We start from the raw sequence: 13,314 nt of genomic DNA, 5'->3' as shown, positions 1-13,314 counted from the left end.
CATCAATTCTGCAAATGAGTATACATGGACAGGGATTTATATTCTACTAGTTTCTGTATAACCAAAACTGAATAAAAAGAAAACCCTTAGTTTTGCCAGCATTTTGCTTCTCATTTCTTAGCTGAGGTCACATTCCACATTTGGTATTTTATCCTTGACTTTTTCCTTTGACTTTCTGTTCCAGGTGCAGGAGGATAAGGGTGAGAATCATTAAACTTGTTCTGGAGCTTATGAGGTTTGACCACTACTTCCATTTAGGAAAAGTACACTTGCATAAAATAGCAATAGCATTTACATTAAATAACAGAATAGAGCACTAAGGTTTAGTTTTCTTATGTTGAACATCAGCACTGCTGTTAATTAATGTTGCAGAAAATTGGTATCTATCACATTTGGAACATTACATTATTTATCAATAAATAAAGCAAATACATGGAGTTAATTTCCAAAGAATCTCATAACCTATGGGGTTTTAGAATCAAACAATGGAGAGGTGCTGAAATAAGCAAGGAATTTATAGTTCATAGACAAATTAAAGATTCATAAAGGATACCAACCCTTATTTTTTTAAGATAGAGACTGGTTCCTAAAGTCAGAAGAAAAATAAAAGGAACTATTTCAAGTTAACTCTGTGAGAGTGACTGACACAAAGTTAAATTATAAAACCAGTGAAACTTTGTCAGAAGGAAGTTATCAGATAACTGCCAGTCCAGTTTTGGAGAGGTAAAGTGCTATTTAGTTTTTTTCTTTCCCTAAAGATCTGTAAAAAGGTAAGACACATATATGAGAAGACTATCATCTTGTCTGGACCACAAATCTCCACTCTGAAAAATCCAATGTCTTTCAGGCCTTAAATGAATATTCTTGTCTGAATCTTTGAGATTTTAAGGATGATGTGTTTGAGGACTTCAGTTGGAAAGATGGCTAGTTCTTCATTATTTTCCCTAAAATCTTGAAGGGTCTGCCACATAATAAAGCTTAGAAAAAAACAAACAAAAAGTCAACCAACCAAAAAAAATTAGTGAGAGAGGTATGCTCATCAAGTATTGAAATCTTTGCTTTCAACTTCTTGCCTTCTAGAGTTCATGGAGAGAGCAATGTATTTCTATTCAAGATTTCTGAGACAGCCACCTGCATTAGAAGGGTAACTCAGTACACTGTATTACACAAGGACAGTGAATCCACACCAGCCAGCACAAACCACTCACGTGTGGAAGCAGCCATTTGCACTGGCACTCCAAATTTCTGGAGGTACCAAATAAACTGACCAAGTCCTCTATTTTCTGCTTGGAGAAAGCTTCCGGTGGAACGACAACTCAATTATATTGACAACCAGCCAGGAAGACAATCCACCAAAATATCTTCACTCAGGAGCAGACTTGCAGAACTAGGCATATATGACCATTTAGTAAGCAAATCCTTCCCTTATTTCTCTCACGGTGCTTTTTTTGCTTGGTTGGCTGCGTTTGGGGTTTTAGGTGAGTTATTTTTTCCTCTCCTCCCTTTTGAAGCAAAAAGGAATAGAGTTGAGACAGGGCTGAATTTTGCGATCAATAGGTCCAGTTGTCTGCAGGCATCCTCTTTACTAGCAGTGTTTTGGGAATATTAGCATTTGTCTAGCAGAGAGGCACCCAGTCTCTTTCCAGGCAGCATTTCTAGAATTTTGAGTTATGTGAGGGTGGGATGGGGATCTGAAAATCATGAATTTAGAGAGATCCCAGCATGTGGAAGACAACATGAGTCAAGAGTTCTCATAATTTTTAATTAGGCACCAAAACTCCATTTGTATCTTGTTTTAAGGGCCTATGTCCTTTTCAGACTATGAAGTCATTAAAAAGTACTTATGTTTTCATCTTTAACAAATATGATTTCAAACCCTGATCCTGAAATTATTTTAATGGATCTCTTAAACCTAATCTAGATTTGGAAATTCCTCCTTGAGTTATGCCTTCTTCACTCTTCTCTAATTAGCAGTGCAGTCAGGCTATTGATGAAAAGCAGGTTGTTTCTTCATGTGAAGACCATCTTCCAGCACATCACTACTCCTACCCCAGATGGCAACTCCTTGGTAAAGCTAAGAGGTGCAATTATTCAATTGTTCTATAATCAGACACACACTTCCATTAGCTACTGATTATTACGATTCAACAGTATTTCTGCTACTTACTGTTCCATTTGTCGAGATATTGTGTGATCTTTGCAATCATTGCAGTGTTAATATTCAACAAGTTTACCATGTTTAAGCATTTTAAAAGACAAAGTGCTTAAAGGGTTTGTCAACTCAGAAAGAAAACATAATTTAATTCTACCTAAACACTAACTAGCTCCAGTATAATGGCAAGCACTTGAATGTCTGTAATTAGGATTAGGGCCAGGATTCTCTGAAAGGATGTGTGTCCTGAGAAGAGATATATAATGCAGCTGAGCAAACATTTTTGCAAGTCACACAACTGAGAAAATGAAGCAGATCCAAGTAGGTCTAGAAGCAGTAAAAGCATTTGTAATTCAAATTGAATCCACTCTAGCATCACTCTCACCCAGTCACAGCATTTAGCTGATATATTTATGAGAGGGGGGAAAAATAGCCTTTGTGTTATTAACTGTAATGGTCTCCTCTATGCCCTCCCTTTGCAGTCAGCCTGAGCTGCAATTTGGACTTTTCTGTGAGTTGGGAGAGACAGCCACATCCCTGCTCCGAGCTACAGCAAAGGGCCATGTGTGCACCAGGACTCTGTAACTCATTTAAACTCTTATGAGGAAAAGAAAGAAAAAACCCTGAAGCTCTAGAGACTTAGTACACTGCTACAAGTTTGTAGGAGGTTTGCAATCCAGCAGCTATGAACAGCACTGCCTTGGTGTTTGCCACCTCGCAACACTGGTGAGACAGAAAAGCACAGAAGCATTTGAGAGAAGTTTTTAAAGTTCTGGTGAAGACAGATCATTCCACCCCCTGGATAAGAACTGCCACAAACACACAGATGCAGCTCTGAGGAATTTCTCCCATTATGGTAAGTTAGGGTATTTTGTGCAACTTATTGCAACACATATTTTTCCTTATTTTAGAATTACCATTATTTTATTCTAAAAACCCTGATATTATTCCTATTTTGAGGCTCCATATGTTTCCCATCTATTTCATTTTCATGGGGTAACAAAGAGAATGCAACCTTAGGTGACTAATAGGTCTTTCAGCCCATACAGTCTGTGCTCAGACAGATCCGCAGTGCTATAATGGATTTTAGCGAGGGCTGCTGGGTGTAGCTGAAGATAAAAGCATGTCATATGAACACCAGGAAAGGGCTAAGATTACCTTGTGCAGATTTGCTAAGACAGGAGAGTAGAGAGCTGAGCTCTCCACCAGTCCTCTCATCAGCTACCCAGCATGTGTGGCCACATCTAGTGACACAGTAGTACAGCTCATTTGTTCACACTGGAACTGAATTTTCCCTGGCAGCTACAGGAACAGTAACTAGTTCATTTTTCAAGTGACAGCCTTTTACATACTAAAAAAACTCCCAACAATTTCATTGTAATAATAATTACACACTATATTAACCTTACCGTAGATTTCCATATAAAATATAGGTGAATTTATAGCTACACATTCATTTATTCAAACACAGAACAAAGAATATTAAGGCTGAGGTATATTGAGCCACAGTGCCCCAAAGGAGAGATTGGTAAACCTGAAATTACCAACATAACCTTAATTCTTGTGCTTCTCTTTATGATACAGTCTCTGAGTGAATGGTTTTACAACAGTTTTTACAGTACAAAGTACTTTATTCAGGTCATCACTGCTGACCATTTCTTTCTGTTTCACTGTGAGCTGTGCTACTCATTGCATACTATCCAAATGCCAGTTTGGCTACAGAATCTGGGAGTTTCCCCTGGTTTTCCACAGGGAATATATTCCCCTGAGAGAAGAAAATAGATCAGAAAAAAATCGCATTTCTATGCTTACTCTCAAAAACCAAAAAAACCACAAAAAAGCCCCACAAAAACCAGTACTACCACTTTGTGTGGTTGAAGATCACAGTACAAAGATAATCTTAAATTTCAAACCTGGGACTCATCCATTTTTTTTAAATGCGGGTGGTGGGTTATAAACAAACTTGAAAGAAAATAAACTTAAGAGTGAACAGTAGTTTTATCCCACAGAAGAATACACAAAACCTACACAATCCCAACTACTGGCATTAAAATCTACCTCAAAGATATACACACAAATAATGCATCTAGATTTACAGCAGTAACTTTGTGTTTTAAAGTTATATATAGCCAAATATATAGTTTACATTATGAAACCCTCAGATTATTCCTCAGTAGAATCTCAAAGTCTTAAATCAATAAACATTATAGCCATTTTTAGGAGCTACCAATACTTATTAAACCTCCCCGTGGGAGAGAATATATATTTGTGATGGCTCCTCTGAGTCTGTGCACTATTTATACTGCTAATGGACACTGAAGACCGGCAGAAATTTCAGTCAGCTGAAACAAGTTTTCTTTTTACTATTTGTTGATTACCCTCAACCAAGCCTGTGATTTGTTTTTAGGTACTAGACCCAGATGCTGAATTGGACAGCCTCTGGGTCTTGTGGCACTCTTTTGCTTGCCTCTTGTAAGTCATCCCTCGCTGCTTTCTTGGGCTGCCAGTTACAATAGGTTTTGTCCCCCTCTTCTCTAAAAGAGTTTGTCCTGATGACCATCATGAGACAAGCTCTCTTACATCCTGATACATTATTTCTGGCATAGGGGCCACACAACACCAGTGCTTTGGGAGAAATCACCAGAGAAACCTCAAGGACGGATCACTGAATGCAAATTCCTTCTACAGTTGTTTAGACTTCTCAAGGGAGTATATGTGATCTAACTGATCCCTGAGTTCTTTTCCAGGTGCTCTCCTGGAGAGATATTTTTATCTGTACAAACGTGGGTTTTTCTGCAGAGATACTCAATTGTCAGATGCCCTTGATATATTTTAGTATCCACATATACTCAAGTTTATACCATGGGGACTTAAAATGCTCCGTCCTTTGATCTTGGTATTATAAAGATACAACTGACCCATGTGGACAGATTTGCTGATCTCTTATAAGAACGAAGTCTGACATATACTTGTGATAATTTTAAACAAATATTTCCTGTATAGGTTTGCCTTTCAAATCCACCAGGCAATGTTAGAAGTTGTTCCATACTTTTGCAGGATGGAATTTCAGTGGCAGTTTAGAAGACACTCAGCAATGCTTTAGGAGTTAGGCTCCACAGTGCTGTACAGTTAATGCTAATGAATACCCTGAATCTACTGGGAAGTCAGAGTTTTCAAAAATTATCTTAGTTTATTGGCAGCAACATACTCTTAATGCTTGAAGGCTTCTGAGAGTAATAATATTAATAATAATAATAATAATAAAGAAATCTCTAGTGAATGGCTGATCACCCTTTCCTTCAAGAATGAGAATTCAAGCAAACAGAGCTCTGCACAGCTCATGGGCTCCTTTTCTCCAAACCCAGTCTCTCCAGTCATGAAATAGCTGGACCTGACTATGAAGTAGAGATAACAGGACAAAACAAAAGACTGTTCATTGCCAAAACCCCACTAAATCATGATGTCAGATGAAATAGAAACAAGATGACCATAGGTATTCCCATCCATAAATGTCAACACACTGTAAAATATATTTTTTAAATTAATCACTTGGTTGTCTCCTAAAAATGAGGCCCAGAAAAATGCAGGGACTATCTGTGTCCTGCTGCAGGGTGTTGATGGGGAAGAAGGGGAAAGCAGTCTCCCTGCTCTGTGAGTTTGGACTTGGAGACAGAAAGCAGCTTTCATCCTGCTGAGCTCAGCTGCTGCAACAGCAGAAAGTTGTTCTAGACAGAGTGTGTACTCATAATTTATTGTTTCTGTCTCCTAAATGCATTACTTGTTGCTCTTTCAATTTTTCCTTTAATAATCCTTTCAGATATTGACCTTCCCTCCAATAACCATGATCTTGTGTGATCTTTCTCACTTGTATAGAGTGAGTATAGAACACTATTCCATGAAATTGGCATCATTTATCAGCCCTTATTGCTGGGTACCAGAGTAAAGAGAGGGACAAATTAAGATTTTTGTCATGTTTTTAAAGCAGGAACACAGAAAAATACAAAACTGAAAAGACAGTGAAACGCCTGTTACCCCAGCATGCCATGAGTTTATAAGGAAAGCCGGAGCCTTTGGGCTGTCAGGTAGGAGCGGTATTATATGTGACACTTTGTTGTCTCTGCAATGTGTCTCTGAAAGCCTGCACCATCAGGATAATTCCTATTGCCAAAATCCATAACAAGGTCAGTAAACCAGACTTTCAGCCTCTATTTTCCTCCACTAAATTCAGAGACCCACAGTCTAAGGCTGAGATTAGACCAGATTTAGACAAGTGTAAACAACAGTTCACACTGCAGGGCAAACTGCCTCCATCAGAAAATCCAAGCAGAAATAAGGGTCCTAATTTAAATAAGTTCAACTGCTGCTTTTCCACACAGTGTTTTTTTTAATTCTTCCTTCCTTTAATAGATGCTTGGTGGTTTGTAGCAGGTAGCTGAGTCTGAACATGTTGTTTTTGAAGTTTGTTTACTGTGAGGAAGCCAAATAACCAGGAAAAGCTGTACCTTGCTCACCTACTCCAGTCCTGTATCTGTTCTAGCACACTTACACCTTTTATTTCTTCCCCTCCCCATTTCAATCACTGCCAAGTGCCTATCTCTGTAAAACCATCCTTGGTCTATATTTGTCTGTACTGAAGTGTCATTGTCTTCTATTGATTTTAAGTAAGTCTGTAAATAGCTGGCAATTGTGTTCTTCATTACTTACAGTTTCATTCATTTATAGTATCATCCATCTGTGATTTTTGTTTTTCCCTTACTTTCTTTCCTATTTTTTACTTCCCTGAGCCAATTTTCTTCTTATTCTATAAACCCACAGAACTCTGCTAAAACAACAATCTGAAGTTAAAATAGCATCGACTAATTTGCACTCAGCATTTGAAGTATTCCTTATGCACTCTCTACAGTTGCAGAAATTGCAAAAAACCTGGAAGAACTTTCTACAGATCATATAGAGTATTTATTATTAAGTTGATTGCAGTAACAAGACACACACACTGTTTTTATTTTGCTCAAGCCACAAAGTCATCATGATGTGAGACAGAAATCAAGATAGTTTGTCTCAAGCATAGTTATAATCCTTGACTCTTACCTCATGCAGGTCTGTCAGGCAGTACTCTGTTGTATTCATCAGATTTTTTCACCTGTAAAATATCCCCAGTAAGACATGATTTTGAAATGTTCCCACTTTTTAAAACAAAAGATATAATACTTATTTACAGCTACAAATATGTAAAAAAACAAATTTACTCCTATACGGTTTTTACAGACAGATGAGAGGATCACAAGTTTATCGGTGGTTGCAAAGTATCTGTCTTGATCTACTTTATAAGGAGCTCCCCAATAAGACCAAGAGGCTTAAAATCAATTAAAGAAACCAAGGAATCAGGTTCTTCAGTGCAGGAGCTCTAATGATGACTTCATCATTAGAAAAAGGAACTATTGAGCAATGACAAAATAACAACAAACACCTGTCTGACACTCCTCACCCCTCAACCATGTTTCATCCAGCTCCAGTGACTGTTGGGATCTAAGCAAGTCTTGCCATGGCTCCAGGTGGATTCCTCTCCACCACACCTGGGACTCTGGCTTCATCTTTCCCATAAACTGCCTGCAAAGGGAGCCTTCAGCCCCGGGCTGCTCTTGGCCATACAGCAGCTGCTCTCCAGCACCACTTCAGCCTTTCCTTAGAGCAGAACAACAAAATTGCAACCATAAAAGGAAAAATAAAAATTCTATCTCTCCAAAAGGAGAGAGATGGCTTCACTGTTTTGAAAATGAAACATTTATTTTTTTTTATTTCAAGAGATTTCATCACTTTCTTTTACAGAAACCATGAGTATATTAGAATGCCTTGAAAGGAAAAACAATACAGTTTTGCCACTTGTAGAAGTATTAAAGCATTTCAGTCCAAGCAAGGTACAAAATTTTATACAGATCTATGTTCAGGAGCTTAAATAAGGAACAGGAAGGAAAAATGGGAAAAGAATTTTTAACTTCTCAAAATATTCAATAGAAACTTCATTAAGAAATTATTTGCCAAAAACTTAATTTGTACATTGAAGACTCACAGGAGAAGATCTACAGATGTAGATCCTCATCTACAAGAGGTCTAGCTATGCAGGAGGGCTGGCCCATTTACTGATTACTTACATGACAAAACAGAAATCTTTGCCCATGCTTTCTCTGGAGGTTGCCTTGCTTCTGCCCAAGACACACACACAAATATTTTGGCACTGGGGTTACAGCTAATAAGGCCCACATCCTTCACCTCCTGTTTAAACCAGGCTGGCTCTGCAGATCAGCACCCTGCAAAGACTAACACCTGAGCAGAGGCACAGCACTGAGCACAGCCTTGACCTATTTTCCAGGGCAGCTCAGCTTGTTTGAAAATCATGTGAAGAACAGGGGGAAAGGTATAGCTCATGCAGGCTTTACAATAACGAGTTTCATGTACAGGAAGGGGAAATGCTAAAATTATTTATATGGTTTTACTAATAAGATGCAGGTTTGGAGGTTGAAGGAAGTTATTTTCTTTGGTAGAATAAATTCCTTATGGTCACAGAAAGTAAACAAGTAAATAAACCAATATCTCTGAGTGTTTAAATAAAAATGGAAAACAAAACACACCAAAGTCATGCCTCAGCAATTACTTTGTTCTCATTATGTGCAAAGCAGGTTAATCTCCACATAATTTATAAAAGCCATAAGTTTTGCCAAGCTTTCACAAGTGCTATGGAATAACTTTCTGGAAACCAAATAAATCAGTCCAATCAATACCAAATAAGTTCCTTAGTTCTCCATGATCAGGGATGAGTAGAGGAGGATGACTTGGATGCAGGAAAAGCGGGCAGTGGGTGCAGAGATGGGCAGGCCAGGCAGCGTGGGCTTCCCAGAGCTTGGAGTCTGGCGAGTAACCCTGGCTCTCCCAAGCGGGCTTTGTGACTCGCCCCACTGCTGGTAGATCCCCCTGTGCTGGGATGAGTAGGGAAACAGGGCTGAGATTGCTCTGCAGGAGCTGCTCCCAGTCTGGAAGCAGCAGTCTTATCTATTATTCAGATAATGGGCAGCCTGCTAAAGAGTAGAGCAACCAGAAGAGGACTGGTCCATCAGCACTTTGAATTGGTTTTTCACTATTGAGCTGTAACAAAAAGTTATTTTTGGAAGACAGAATTTTACTCCTTACCTTTACTTGAAATGAATTTTCACTGCTGTGCTGTAACAAAAAGTTATTTTTGGAAGCAAGAACTTTACTGCTTACCTTTACCTGTTGTTTTAAGAAATGTGCAGCACAGTTTTATTTTGTTTGTAGTGACCCCAAACTGTCTTCTGTTTAAAAAGAATGATATTTTAATAGATATTTATATAATAGTTATATAAAACCAAAATGGCAGTAAACAGATAAATTATAAATGAATTTTAATCATTAATATTCACTCAACTAAATGGATCAGTATTCTGAGAACATCGTTATTTTGTGTTCAGCATTTGTATATGACAGGTTTTATTTACTTGTGTACTTGTGTCTACAAACCCCAGCTGAGTCATGGGATTTTTATTACCCTAGGGAATGAATAAACACAGGAAAAGATGGTCTCTCAGCGACATTACAATCTGAGAAAACACATCAAGTGCAGAGCAGAGGTGCCTAGTGCACTCTCAGGCCTTTCCAGCATACGAAGAGTAGCTAGAAATTCAGCTGAAAAGCAGTGCAAACCCCCAAAACACATCCAGTGTAGCATGGGGTGCATTTCTGCAAGACACCTGCCCAACAAAAACTTGTAGCAACCAGGAGAGCGAACGATTATAACTGCAACACTTCTGCAGATCTGTCCCATGTCCCTTGTTCAGGACCTGTTGCTGGGACCCAGTTGGATCTATGGCCAGAACAAAATGTGGAGGATGCTGTAATAATTAAATGGAGACAGAATTTCTCATGGAAGTCATGGTTACTGATGTAATTTAAAATACATCAATAGTTATCCTGCAGGCTTTTGGAGAAAGTAAGTGACTCAGATGACTTTATTTTCCCGAAATGACCTTTCTCATCTCAAATAAATACATATCATTTTATATACCTAACCAGTACTTTTAATTACATTTGTTACATATAATTCCATTCAAGGCTTCACCTTTTTAATAAAATACATTTTTTCCTTTCTAAACCATAGTTTACACATTGTTGTATTCATGCTTAGTTCTAGTTGTCCTGGAATTCTATTAAATGCAACATGAAATTAATGTTATTAAGAACAAATATCAAGGTGTTTTCTTGGTCATTGAAACAATATTTCAAGGTAGCTTTGCCAAAATTTTTAGCAACTCTCTATTCAGTAACATTTAAATTGCAAAATAATCGTAAAAGCAGCATCAGCAGAGACATAAATGGTCTCAAAAAGGGCACACTACAGAAAAAAAATCTAATTGCAACTCCAAATTTCTTGATGCTTGTTCGTTCAAACTCTAAAAGTCCAAAAACTCAAAAACTGATGCTAGTGTCTATATTCAGAATGCTAACCAAGAGAATAATACTCTCCTCCTATGCTTTTACTTGCACAGACATTTTGTGAATATAAACCAGTTGTCCGTTTTTCCACCTCTATGTTTTTAGCATCACTTTTTAAAAACAAAATGGAAAGTAAAAATAACCTTGGCTACATTATGCAGCAAATGTAGGCAAACCTTTAGCTTCAGCATGACTTCATAACAGAAGCTGTCCACTGGTGTCCCTACAAAGACCTTTTTGCACAATCAGCTTAAATTAGTAAAGACATATGATGCATTAAGCCATGCACATTACACTGAACAGTGGTTCAGGCTTGAAAGTGCCTAATGTTGAATAAAGTTTCCCACCAGCTGTTTTTGTGTTGTTTTGTGCTCTCATTTGAGCTATTACATAATGTGTTGAGATGAAAAATTTGCATATAAAGGTATAAAGGTTTGTTTTCTAGAGACAAAGCAGTTTATAATTTTAGTTCATACTCACAGAATAAAGCAGACATTTAGATCAAATCAAAAGCAAAGAAAGGCATGGCAAATGACATTACAGACCAACACTTTCAGGAAGTATTCTTATAATATGAAGACATATTTTCATCATTTAAGAGTCATAACTTATGATAGATTGAAACGAACATTCTTCTGCCTGAATTATCATAGTCTAAAGCCATTGTGTACACTGATTTACTGCAACACATGAAAAGGAGGGGAGAAAAATGATAACTGATATATTGCACACCATTTTTTCTCCAAAAATACCCAGTGAATGATACAAAGTGTGCGCAATATTGAATCAGATAAATTAAATGAGTGTGAACGCACACACACAATATTTATTGCAACAGCACTAACATTTTGTCCATTGTATACTTGTGCACACAGAATGCAATCTACTCTGAGGTGGAAAAAGGAAACACAACAATTAGCAGGCATGACAAGTGCCCCAATGATTAGAATCTCACTGAGTTATTACAGAAATGGGCTGCAGTTTTGAAAAGCTTTGCTGCTGATTAGGAAAAGGACTGAATGTCTCCTTCCAGGAGAAAACCTGGGGATAAGAGTGCATCAGTAATCCCATTAATCTTCTGGGAAAGAGTTAAGTCTTACCTCTCCTTTCCATGAACTACATCAAATGGTCTCCTCCTTGCTATGCTGGATTCTGTGGATCCCACGTCTTTGCAGTGGAAAGGGGAGTATCTAACTTTGACGGTTAGACTTAATGATCTTAAAGGTGTTTTCCAACCTTAATGACTCCATGATTCCATGATCTAACTTCTGTGTTGCAAAATTCGCTAGTGGCCCAACCTCATGAGGTCTGTCATGGTTTAACTCCAGCTGGTAATTAAGCCCCACACAGGAACTCACTCATTTCCACCACACCAGGATGGGAGTCAATCAGAAGGGTAAAAATGAGAAAACTTGTGAGTTGAGGAAAAGGCAGTTCAGTAGGTAAAGGAAAAGCCACTCACACAAGCAAAGCCAAACAAGTCACTCATCCACCAGTTCCCATGGGCAGGCAGCTGTTCAGCCATCTGCAGGACAGCCAGGGCTCCACCACACGTAACGGCGACTTGGGAAGACAAACACTGTCACTCCAAACATCCCCCCTTCCTCCTTCTTCCCCCAGGTTTGTATGCTGAGTATGACACCATATGGTGTGGGGATATCCCTGTTGCCAGCTGGGGGCAGCTCTCCCAGCTGTGTCCCCTTCTAACTCCTTGTGCACTCCCATTCTCCTCACTGGTGGGATGTGTGAGGAGCAGAAAAGGCCTTGACTGTGTGAGGAGCAGAAAAGACTCAGCAATAATGAAAATAGTCCAGAATTACCAATACTGTTTCCAAAAACATCCAAAACATAGCCCCATGCTACATACTGTGAAGAAAATTAACTCTATCCCAGGCATATATAACCAGCACATAGTAGCAGATTTTCATATCAGAAAGTTTTGGCTACACAACTCACTCACAACATAAAATGTTCAACTTCCACAGTGGTCAAACCATAAAAGATGAAAACAAAATCTTCAGTGGGCATTAACTGAGCCTTTTATTGGGAAGACACAAGAGATTTCAGCCTGTAGTCCCCATTGCAATGGGACTGGCGCCACTATATACTTTCGTAACTGTAATGTCCATGGGAGACATATTACATTCAGAATGAAAACCAAATCTATTTTTGATAAGAGTAAGTCCAAGGGCTAGAACCCTTAGTAAGTAGAAAGGTCCAAGAGGATGAATCTGCCATGATAAATTAATCTTACCATGAGGCAGTTGAAAGAACTTATTCTTCATGCTACCTAATCTCAGGATATAAGTGTTTTTCCTAGAGATGATTTTGGGCTCAGTCTCAGAGTCTGTCACTGCACACACATAACACGGGCTTTTGGGATAGGGGGAGGCAGAGAAGCCCAGAATTTACAGTGAGGTTTAACTTAAGCACAAAGCAATTTTAATGGGACCCTTGGAACTGGTAATCCTTCTGGCAAAATAGCAGCAGCAGGAAAGATTAATACACACCTAAGCATAGATTTGAAAGTGAAACAAAACCAGTGGTTTGATTTCTCTTCCTCCCAGATAAGAAGTCCAAATGATCTGCATGACCCATACTTGTGCCTAAGTGGTACCAAGTTTCAGTACAGCTAAAAGTTACCACTGGCAGAAAGCTTG

Source organism: Corvus kubaryi, unplaced genomic scaffold (genome assembly GCF_017639235.1).
Source record: "Corvus kubaryi isolate FWS band 111438036 unplaced genomic scaffold, C.kubaryi_AGA036_p1.0 37396, whole genome shotgun sequence".
Taxonomy (NCBI): Eukaryota; Metazoa; Chordata; class Aves; order Passeriformes; family Corvidae; genus Corvus; species Corvus kubaryi.
The sequence above is the reverse complement of the archived record's forward strand: the minus strand, read 5'-3'. Positions refer to the sequence as shown.